This window comes from Dipteris shenzhenensis, chromosome 1 (genome assembly GCF_047967505.1).
Source record: "Dipteris shenzhenensis isolate YYH24624 ecotype China chromosome 1, Dip_SZ_1.0, whole genome shotgun sequence".
NCBI classification, from domain to species: Eukaryota; Viridiplantae; Streptophyta; class Polypodiopsida; order Gleicheniales; family Dipteridaceae; genus Dipteris; species Dipteris shenzhenensis.
Window position 1 is genome coordinate 36,079,679 of NC_141596.1, and position 10,150 is coordinate 36,089,828.

At 39.1% G+C, this 10,150-nt stretch overlaps 1 pseudogene; it reads left to right on the plus strand.

Annotated features, from left to right (window-relative positions):
• The first annotated feature begins 3,420 nt into the window (after positions 1 to 3,420).
• On the plus strand, positions 3,421 to 7,931 carry LOC147905760 (uncharacterized; annotated as a pseudogene).
• Positions 7,932 to 10,150: the final 2,219 nt, after the last annotated feature.

A 10,150-nucleotide genomic window follows, 5' to 3' on the forward strand; every position in this document is an offset into this window, starting at 1 on the left:
CATATGCACATTAGAGTAACTTGTTGATTGTGCAAGGGACCGTGTGCCATGACTAATTGCCGTTGCACTTTGTGAGAAACTTTCCATAGTCACTGACTGTGCACCCGGGGATCTAAGACCCACACTTCTTTCTTCAATTACAAGTTGGAACTAGTGGCCTGCGACCATATCATCCACAATCGTGTCTACACTTGTAGATGTTTCACCTCACAAAATGGCTACCACTCTTTCCAATCCGGATCCTCTACCCTTCTTGATCTATCTTTGAGTATCGCCTAGAAAGTGTTTGCGCATTCTAGTACTTGAAACCGTGTATTCTTCATGGCACATGTTACATCTCCACTTTGTGGCACTTAGGACCATAACATAATCACGTGCAAGGTTTCTTCCACGTTTCTCTAGAGCCATGTTCTTCTTTGTATACATATATAAATAGTTTACTAATGCACAAAGGTTTTGTATTCATTTTTTTTCCCAATTAGGTTTCTATCTTGCATCAAAACTTATTTCTCAATAAGTGTTGCATTGAAATTTGTTTCTTTTATTGTTTGAATTTATTTGTCAATATGTCTTGCATCAAAACAATAATTTCACTCAACATTATTCTAACGACAGTATGTAAGTGCACTAAACCTTGATAAAGAGCAATGATCCAATTGTCTTGGCTCCTCCCAACATAAAATTTGGATGAATATAGACGTGGTAAATAGCCTATAGAAATAGGCATGGGATGGCAAGTTGCCTTTTCCCACATCCCGTTCTCTCTCAAGTAAGCATCTATATACACTATGATAATTCACAACATCATGCCCTATACATGAATGTTGGTATTTCACACACACTAGTGCAGTAGCTAGTGATACTTACATCTATGTGATAGTTCTCTCACATGCATGATGACTACTTTCCCACCATAACAACAACTATTTCAAAATGTTTTAAGGATTTTTTTGCCACATTCTAAACCCGGGGGATTCACAAGAGGAAACTTATGATATCACGTGAGTGTACAATAGGGGGGTTTTTTTCAATGAGGCATAAGCTTATACATTAGGGGTGGGGGGCCTTTTATGTTTTCCCAATATTGAATTTAAGTTAGGGGGGCCATGCCATATTTAAGAGGGGGGGACATACTATAGGCTACCTTGGATAACTAGTCCAAACAAGTTTGGTTTTGTGTATGGTTTTAAATAGTCATAGGGAAAGTAATCTAAATTTTCTTATTGTGTGATCTAAATGCTTGAGAAAGAATGTAGATTTAAGGAAAGGGGGGACATAATAGAATTTTGGTGGTATCTTATAAGCTTAAATAGGGGTGTTTTATCATCCTACATGGATCTTAAATAGGGGGTTTTCGTGAAGTTCATGCACACAGGTGACGTCCCCCTTTCATGAAGAGTGAATCCCCCGGGATTCTAAATAGTCTAGAATAGCTATAGAATGGCACTTAATTCAATATAAAAAAGCCCTAATACATCATAGGCATTTCCAAGGCATGCATAAAATTAACAACTAATTTGCAATTCCCATTCTCCAAATCATTGTGACATTACATTGGCATAGTTGTTATTAGCCGAAAAAGAAATCAGGACCAGAGGCTAGAGGATAAGCATGGCGACGCGCGAGGGCCATAGAGGAAAGGAGAATGTGAGGGCAAAACATTATCATGGGAGGGGAAAAGGAATTAGAAGGGGAGGGAATGAAGAGGGAGACTATGACACAAGGGGAAAGGGAGAGGGGGAAGAGAAGCATGTACATGATGGGAGGAGGAATGTAAAGATGGAGACATCAAGGGAAGAGGACCATGCTTTATTTTGAAAGGAAGAGAAGGGAGAAATCAAAATACTAGCTAGGTGGCTTTACAAAGAATGAGCGTGTCTCATCAAGGAATAGCCCCCTCCTTTTATAGCCAAAAGAGGGGCTCTCTCCCAATAAATGCATCCTCCCACATGTATGGTGTGTGTGGAAAAGTCTCCCATGTGGGCTAGGCAGTTACGCACTGTCAATTGTGTGCAACAACCCTTTGCCTCATTTTTCCACATAAATCAAGCCCCATATCTCAAGCCTATGATACTCCCTTGGTCTCTCCCCAATTTTATAATATGTTCAAACTCTAGGAGGACAAGTGGAGGGTTGGCACAAGGAATCTTGCCACCTCATCCTACTTTCCCCATTATTTAACTTGCTCTCTTAGACCTTCTATACCTCCCCCACATGATCCTTTCTCCTATATGGAGGGAATAACCCAATATAATATCCATCTCCACCTATTTTATATTACTTCTCCCATGGACTTTGAGCCATATCTCACTAAATGCAGCCTAGGTGGAGGAGTGGCACATGGAGGAGCCATGCCACCTTACATTTTATAATATTACTACCATGGATTATGTACATCACACCTTATGGGTCCTCTTACATGGAAGGGTGGCACATGGTCATGCTTTGCCACCTCAACCCTGGGCCCTATGCACACCATATTTTATTATACTATTGCCACACATTCAAACACACACACATACTAATGCCTTTTTCCTTGGACAAATTTATCCATAACAGTTCCCCCCCCAGGCAGCGAATGCACAGCAGCGAATGCACAGCATTTCCATGCCTGGGTCCATCACGCACAAAGAAAGGTTTGAGGTAATGCTTGTTGATCACCTTCTTGTTGTTAGAGCTATATATAGCTTGCCCTAACTTCACCTAGGTCTCACCTATATATATGTAACTAGTGATCAATATGAGTCAGTCTTTGGGAGTCTATGTTGTGTGTCTATCATCTCTTCTTCTTCTTCTCTCTTAACATGGTATCAGAGCTACAAAGGCTTTGCTATTATATGCTCACTATGATAAAGAAAGATAGGAAGTATTCGTTGTTGATTTGATTACACAGCGCAAGCAGTATGTCATTGCTTATTTTCTCTTGTCAATTTTGACATGTCTAACTTGATGTGGTTTTTTGGAGGTCTTATGGTGCAAATTTGAGAAAGTTATCAGTGTGGAAAATGGATCATAGATCATCTGCAGATGTAGCTCTCATTGTGCTCTTCGTTTTGAGCACTTAAACGCCCTAATCGAACTTTGGAGCAGAAAGTTACGTCAGTTTTTGTGACTACTTTTTCCTTGGATTCGTAATCAGCACGCTTGTATTGCTTTTCGCCAAGAATCTCATGGCTTCGTGATAAATGTATTGGTTTCGTGATCCACATGATCATAGTGTTTTTCGCCAAAAATACCTCCATTTCGTGATCAACAAGTTCTGCTTTTCTTCAAAAATATCGTGCTTTCATGATCAACCAGCAAAGCTCTTTCTTGGCATGCATGCTATTTCTAGTATACTCTCATCTCAATTTCTATCCTTTTTTGGGATATCTCGAGTTTTATATTTTCAGAGCGACCATTGTATTCTTGATCATTGACATGAGCTCTGACAAACGTATTCTCCCGAAGTATGATGGCAACGTCTATAATCGTCAATGGCTTTCCTTTTGGCCAACGATCTATTCCTCTATTTCAAGGACACGGATTTCCTGGTTGGAAAGTGAAGATGTTATTGATACTTGAAGGTGATAATCTTTCAGATATTGTTCTTGGTGATCTCGTTTGTCCACCCCAACCTGTTGATGCAACTTTGAATCATGCTCTTGTGACTCAAGGTTCTCTCTTTGAGCAATAGAGATCTGACTTTACTGATTGGCATTCTCGTGATAAAGCAGCTCGTCGGTATATTTTATCTGCTCTACATGATTCTCTTATGTTGCATGTATTTGCCCTTCCTTCTTCTCATGCAATATGGGAATATCTCGTTTCTACTTTTGAGAAGAAATCTGTCACAGAGATTCTTTATCTTCGTAATCTTTTGAGCACTCCGTACAAAGTTGGAGCTCCTATGACAACTCATATTGACTCATTTAAGAATATCATAAATCAAGTTGCTACTGCTGGTGCACCTGTTCCATGAAATCAATTGGTGACCTATCTTCTCGACATAGTCCAGGATCCGTTATAAATATATATGATAATATTGTTACCATCCTTTCCAACAAAAACGAGATTGATTTTGATCAAACATGTATTTCTTTGATTGAGTATGCTCAACGACGTGAGCGTCGTAAAGACCCTCATGAATCTGTGATGATAACAATGGATGATGCAGATTCAGAGACAGCTTGTGTTGCTTGCAAGCGTCCTTTCTTCAAATATGGATGTGGTAGTTATGGATGTGGTGGTCATCCATATAGAGGTGGCAACTCTTCTCGTCTCAAATATCCTGAGAAACATTGTTCTTACTATGATAAGCATGGCCATGTTATCTCTGATTGTTGGGCTCGGAAATTTGATGAGGAACATGGTGTTACCACTAAGCAACCCCGCTTATCCAATAACTCTCCTTGCAAATATTTTGGCGGAAATCATTCATCCTTTCGGTGTTACAAGAGCGTTATGATCGCGAACGTACTCAAGCATATGCTGCTCAACAATAAGATGCCCATACACATCAAGAGGCAAATCATATCTGTTCTGATGTCTCCCCAAAAAGGATACTTCATGTTCGAGATGGTTCCACTTTTATTGTTGATTCTAGTGCTATTGGTAATATGACATATCAATCATCTCAATGGCTACATGATTATCATGCTCTTCCTCACAAGAAATTGGTTTATCTTGCTGATGACACTACTTGTCAAGTCATGGGCGTGGAGATTTATATCTTGGCACTTTTTCTTCAACAAGAGTATTGCGAGGCATTCTCCATGTTCCAGATCTTCAGAGAAATCTTCTTTCTGTTGCACGACTTGTTGATCTCGGTCTCTTTATTGGCTTTGACCACACACAGTGTCGGATTGAAAAAGATGGACATACCATAGTAGTTGCTCCTCGGAATGGTAACCTCTTTCAACTTTCCTTAAATGATGATATTGCTAATGTGGTTACAGCCCCTGGTGATTTGGACTACAAGCTATGGCATCATCATTTTGTTCATTCAGATTTTGCCAAGCTACTTACTATAAATCATCATGATCTTGTGGATGGTATGAATCTCCCAGCTCGTCCTCACATGGGCCTATGTGAATATTGCGCTCTTGGCAAGCATCATCGAAAACCCTTTCATGCATCTACTTCAACTCATTCACATGCTTTATTGGATCTTATTCACACTGATATATGTGGACCTTTTCCTCCATCCAAGTCTTTCTATAGGTATTTCATCACTTTCATTGATGATTGGTCAAGATATACAACTGCATTTCTCTTGCGACATAAGTCAGAGGCCTTATCAGTATTCAACCAGTATAAAACTGCTGCAGAACTTCATACTAGTTTTCGGATCAAGACCCTTCGTAGTGACAACGGTGGAGAATATATTTCTAATCTTTTTAATGATTATTGCATTGATTGTGGCATTCATCGTGAATATACTGTTCCATACTCTCCTCAACAAAATGCTCATACAGAGCATAAGAATCGCACTTCTCTTGATGCTATGCGATGTATGTTCCTTCATTCTGGATTATCTCGAAGCTTTTGGGTAGAAGCACTTTTGACAGCCATCTCTGTGCAAAATCATCTTCCTACAACTACACCTTCTGGTCAGATACCAATCACAGCTTGGATAGGGGAGACTCCTTCTGTATCACATTTTTAAACTTTTGGTTGCATTGCTTATATTCATGCACCAAAAGAGACACGGAAAAAGCTAGATCTTCCTGGCAAAAAGGTCATATTCATTGGATATTCTCCCAATTTTAAAGGTTATAAATTCTATGATCCCTCTTCTAAGAAGGCTCGGGGGGGTCACTCATCATATGTAACCCTATCACGTGAGTTCAACAGAAGGATATTTTTAATTCCTAAATTTCTCAAAAATTAATATACATAAGGGAGCATTTAAAATGAAACGTAAAAAAATTTACAGATTTGTATAGAAAAAGGGTACGTTTTATTAAGGAAAAATTTACAGATAAGGGATTTTACAAATAGGCCTCGAACGCACGTGATATAGAGGGTTCATACATAGTGACCCCCCTGAGTAAGAAGGTGATAATCAATCGTGATGCCATATTCAATGAGCAGTTAATGGGAGGGGCATGGTCTAACGAGGATGCAGAGGACACTGAGTCCTTACTTTCTGCCTTTCCTTTTCTATTTGATACTGCTTCCACTTCTGATGTCATTACTACTCGTTCATCTGATGGCATCACTGCTACTACATCTATAGAGCAATGTGTTGACAATTTTGATTTGGATCCTACACATACACATGCCTCTGAGGATAGTGTTGATATTTATGTTGATCTGCCTATTGATTTTGAACATGGTTCTACTCATGATTGTGTTGATGACTTTGAAATCATTGATCATGCAATGGTTGCTCATGAAGACCCTACTACTTATACAGAAGCTATCTCTTCAGCACAAAAGAGTCAATGGAGAGTCAATGGCAAGAGGCAATGGAAGCTGAATATGATTCTTTGATCTCTAAAGGTACATGGGTTCTTACTGAACTACCTCCTGGTCGCACTCCTATCAAATGTAAGTGGGTTTATAAAACCAAAACTAAAGCTAATGGTTCTTTTGACAAGTTTAAAGCTCGTCTAGTTGCAAAAGGATACTCACAAATTGTAGGAGTTGATAATCATGAAACTTTTTCACCCATTGTTTGTAGCACAAGTATTCGGGTACTCTTGGCTTTTGCTACTCAATTTGATTTGGAGATTCATCAAATGGATGTGAAAACTACTTTTCTTAATGGAGATCTTAAAGAGGAGATTTATATGGAGCAACCAAAAGGGTTCATACTTCCTAGTCAGGACCATCTTGTTTGTCGCCTTCATCGTGCTCTTTATGGTCTAAAGCAAGCTTCCCATTCTTGGTACATGAAAATTGATCAGTTTCTAACATCTCAAGGTTTCAACTCTTGTTTCTCTGACCCCAACTTATATGCCAAACATGATGGTGCTCTTTTTGTCATTCTTGCTCTTTATGTGGATGACACCATACTTGTTTCCAACAATCTTGATTTCTTGCAACATGTTAAGAAAATCTTATCCTCAGCATTTGATATGGTTGATCTTAGTGACATTCATTCATGTCTTGGTATTCAAGTTCAGCGATTTCATCACAAAGTAATTTTGCTACTTCGACAAATAAAATTCATTCAAGATGCAGTTCAAAAGTTTGGCTTGATGAATGCTCACTCTGCGACCACTCCTTGTCTTGTGAGCTCTGTCAAAAATACTCAATTGACTCATGATGTTGAGGTTTCACATCAACCTTATGCCAATCTTGTTGGTTGCCTACAATTTGTCAGTTTGAACACTCGACCAGATATTCTTTTTACTGCCAATTTTCTAGGTCAATATCTGGCTGCTCCCTCAATGCAACATTGGTCTGCAGCAAAACATGTTCTAAAGTGTTTGAAAGGCACTTCTGATTTTGGATTAGTTTATCAACGTCATACAGAATCATCTTCTGTGATGTCTCTTGATCTTTTGGGATATACAGATGCCGATTGGGCAAGCTCTCACTTCTCTATGTAGTCTACAAGTGGTAATTGCTTCTTGGTCAATAGTTGCTTGGCCTCTTGGGCAAGTAAGAAACAAAGTTGTGTTGTTGTTTCTACCACAGAATCTGAGTATGTAGCGGCTTCTCTAGCAGCTCGAGAATTGGTTTAGCCACGATAATTGCTTGTAGATATTGGTCATCCTCCATCATCCAGCACTCCTCTAAGATGTGATAATCAAAGTGCCATAAGTCTGGCTAAAGACTATGTTCAGCATAACAAATCCAAGCATATTGCTGCTCATTACCATTATGTCAGACATGAAGTGAAGAAAGGGATGATAATGATTGAACATTGTCCCACTTCTCAGATGATTGCAGATATTCTCACCAAAGGACTTAGTGAGCCACGCTTCACAGTGCTATGATCAGAACTTAGAGTTCTTGCAGCTTCTCTCTTCCAAGATTAACACACCTATGGGTGACCTTTTGTATATAAATGCACATCTGCATTACATACTTGTAAATAATTGTACAAATGATCAACTTGTATACTTGTATATAGGAGCTCGGGTTTTTCCCTTATGCTCCCCAAGGGTTTTTTCATTCGAAGCTAGAGACCTTTGTTTGAGTGGGGGTGTTAGAGCCATATATAGCTTGCCCTAACTTGACCTAGGTCTCACCTATATATATGTAACTAGTGATCAATATGAATCAGTCTTTGGGAGTCTATTTGGTGTGTCTATCATCTCTTCTTCTTCTTCTTCTCTCTCAACACTTGCCATATGGTTCATGCAGCTCCTTAACTTGTACAGACCCATCGCTATGTTCCTTGATGACTTTGTATGGACCGGTCCACAGTGGCAGAAACTTCTTATCCATTTGGTGGTCCAATGTGTTATCAAAGCATAGAACAATATCCCCCTCAGCAAAGCATCTTTCCCATCCCTTGCGAATCTTAGCATCCAAGCGGGCCTTCTGTCGATTCTTTTGGATCTTTGTTTGGTGTAGTGCAAGGCATTGGGTTTCATCTAGCTTCTCAAGTTGCACCAATCTGGCCTCTACATGTTCATCTTCTGTCATCCTCTGTTATTGTGCCAATCTCAAGGCCGAAATCTCTATCTCTAATGGTAAAACTGCCTCAGTTCCATACACCAACTCAAAAGGAGTATGACTTGTAGACGTTTTATGAGTGATGTTGTAAGCCCACATGGCTTCAGTGACCTTCTGATCCCACTGGCTCCTGTTTCCTGTGGCCATTTCTCCCATGGTTAACACCTATTTCATTAATTTTGGACTTTTTCTGTTGTTTTTGGATGAAGCCCAAAAATCCTTCCCAAATGAAAAGTTTACTTTGTGAAAATATCCTTCCCAAATCAAAATTTTACTTTCTGAAAATATTCTTCCCAAATCAAAAGTTCACTTTGTGGCACTAATATATTCACATAAAAATATTGTTTTTTCAATCTATACTTTTGCACCAACAGGCAAGAATTTGAAATAATCCTATATTAGAAATTCTAGCTATATCTAAGTTATTTGTTAATTTAATTATTTTTAATATTTTTCCTTGATGTGATAAATTTATAAATCCATGAAAGGAGACTTAAATATTTCATGAAAACAACATTGTCACTCGCAATATGCACAAAATTTTTAAAACTTTTAATAAATAGAAAAAAGACATGATGCCATAAGACCCAAGTTTTGTATTGAACCAAAGAGGTATAATAGCAATTATAGCTATTATTATATGATTACATTGAGAGACGTTGCTCTCAGCTAGAGTCTTTATATCCAAAATGATATAGATAGAACATATGTTTACAATTTAAATTGTTGCTCTTAAAGAGCCTCAATTCATGCCATCTGCAAAATTTGACTCCCCATTGTCTTATTGCTCAATGTCACGACAGTCCCTTGCCATGTGCCATCTGCATTAACTCCCACTTGTCTTGCCAAGCCTTGCCCCTTGGGTGCATTGACTCCCCATTGTCTTATTGCTCAATGTGATAGTCCCTTGCCAGGTGCCATCTGCATTAACTCCCTATTGTCTTGCCAAGCCTTGATCCTTGGGTGACATCCAGTGCAAAATACACGTGCCATCTGTATTAACTCCCACTTGTCTTGCCAAGCCTTGCCCCTTGGGTTCTCTTATTGCTCAATGTGATAGTCCCTTACCAGGTGCCATCTGCATTAACTCCCTATTGTCTTGCCAAGCCTTGACCCTTGGGTGACATCCAGTGCATATTTTGACTCTCATTTGACATAGGAGGTGATGACTCTGATTATAATTGTCTTGAATTCGCTTCTTGCCTAGTACCCAAATAAAATCCTTCAATGGACTTCAATACAAAGCTTTAATCATGGACATTCTTCATTTGCGCTGTCTCCTTCTACTTCCTCCATGGCGAGCATCCTTAAAAATTCGTGTATATGCAAAATACTTTGCTGTGGTATTTTTATTTTTCCTTCTACCTCATATCCCATGCGCTTCTTTGATTTCTTTGCCCTTGAATGCCAAGACACTATGATTGTCTCTGTTAGGTATGTTATCTGACCAAGTACTTATCGAATGGGTGTGCGGCTTTGAGAACATTTCAATACCACCTAGGTTAAGGTGTAGGAAAAGTATTGTGCCCATGGG